This window comes from Giraffa tippelskirchi, chromosome 12 (assembly GCF_054371585.1).
Source record: "Giraffa tippelskirchi isolate mGirTip1 chromosome 12, T2T-mGirTip1v1.2.pri, whole genome shotgun sequence".
Taxonomy (NCBI): domain Eukaryota; kingdom Metazoa; phylum Chordata; class Mammalia; order Artiodactyla; family Giraffidae; genus Giraffa; species Giraffa tippelskirchi.
The window spans coordinates 113,783,881-113,785,800 of NC_137286.1; the positions used below are offsets into that span (position 1 = coordinate 113,783,881).

Sequence of the window (1,920 nt, forward strand, 5' to 3'; positions counted from 1 at the left end):
TAAGATTCTTGAATGGAAGAGTAGAGCTTCTTGTAATGCTAACAGTTTTTCTGCATATCTAGGATTCAGTTGGAACTTGACATATCAGGCATCATGTAAGTATATATACACAAGCACACACTCACAGAGAAACACCTATGTTTTTATCTCTTTCACTCTGTTCATTTTTTTCCTTTTAGTACTATTTCTAACATTTCTTAAAAGAGAATATTTGTTAAAAGTCTGCATTTTATCTTACTCCCTATATACGGTTTATCAACCACTAACAAAATTACCATGCAAGTAGGAAGCCCATTGTACACTTGTTTGACCTCACTGTGCCCTGAAGAATAGATATTTGAGGATGCTGATTGATCTAAATGTAAAATAAAGTGAAGTCTCTCAGTCGTGTCCTACTCTTTGCGACCCCATGGACTGTAGCCTACCAGGCTCCTCCGTCCATGGAATTTTCCAAGCAAGAGTACTGGAGTGGGTTGCCATTTCCTTCTCCAGGGGATCTTCCCAGCCCAGGGATCGAACCTGGGTCTCCCGCATTGTAGGCAGACGCTTTACCATCTGAGCCACCAGGGAAGCCCATATCTAAAATAAGCTCATCGTCAATTTGAATTTATCTAGAATAATTTTCACATGTTTGACATTTAACAAAATTATGATATTTATTAAATCTTGATGAAATATATGTTCTCAATCTTTTCACAAGAGCACATGTAAAAGAAAGAAGTCTGTAATTAATACTTAAAACTTTTATCTATGTCTTGAATCTATTACCACGAACTCTGTGTTCATGTGAGAATCACTAAAATTCTTTCATTATGCTTCTGCCTTTGAACTTGTGGAATATAATATTTGACCTACCAATGTATCTGTTTTGTTGTGAGGAAGAAATGAGATTATGTATGGTAAAATGCTTTGTGAATTGTAAAGCACAATGTCCATATGCTGTTCTGTTACTTGGTGGTTTCTGTCTAGGCAAGTTCCAGACAGGAGAGCATGATCAGTTGTTCTAATAAATTTGAAAAGTTGAGCTTCAAACCAAAGATAGACATCTTTGCATTTAGTCTTTTTAACTATTGACATACTGGCTAATGTAGCAATGTGAGAAAATTTTCCCTTTTTCATCAAATCCAAAATTTTTCATCCCATATAGAAGAGAGAAACTTTCTCCAAATATGTTCTACAATTTCTACCCACTATTATGCTAGATTAGTTAGCATAGATTCATACTAGCAATCAATTGATCACATGCTCATATGAGCATGCTCAAATAGGTGTGCTTATATTTGCTGCTGTTTTGTATTTGTTTAAGATTTCTCCTATGCATGAAAATATAACAACAAACTGTCACAAATATTTTAAATAAATGCTTTAAAACCAAAAAATTACTGTTGTTGTGAAGATGGAAGATATTTTTAAGATGCTTACTTCTCAGTTCATGAGAGTAATGCATATACTGGAGACTCAACTGCCTTTGAAAAATTAGAAACTTAAAAATATATAGATGACAATGCTCCATTATTTAAAATAGCTTTGAATTTGTACTGTTTTCTGTATTATTTTACTGTTCCATAATTGATTCTGATGACTCAGTGTCAAATACAGATTTTGTGTGTGTGTGCATGTGTGTTATCTGAAAATTATAATTTTACATAAAACACATTATTTCAGCTTTCAGTTCTGTTCAGTCGCTCAGTTGTGTCCGACTCTTTGCGATCCCATGAATTGCAGCACTCCAGGCCTCCCTGTCCATCACCAACTTCCGGAGTCTACCCAAACCCATGTCCATCGAGTCAGTGATGCCATCCAACCATCTCATCCTCTGTCGTCCCCTTCTCATCCTGCCCCCAATCCTACCCAGCATTAAGGTCTTTTCCAATGAGTCAACTCTTTGCATGAGGTGGCCAAATTATTGGAGTTTCAGCT

At 35.8% G+C, this 1,920-nt stretch overlaps 1 non-coding gene across 1 annotated transcript; it reads right to left on the bottom strand.

Annotated features, from left to right (window-relative positions):
* Positions 1 to 498: 498 nt before the first annotated feature.
* On the bottom strand, positions 499 to 570 carry TRNAC-ACA (transfer RNA cysteine (anticodon ACA)). Its single transcript has one exon. It is a non-coding gene; the product is annotated as a tRNA-Cys (tRNA).
* Between the last annotated feature and the right edge of the window lie 1,350 nt (positions 571 to 1,920).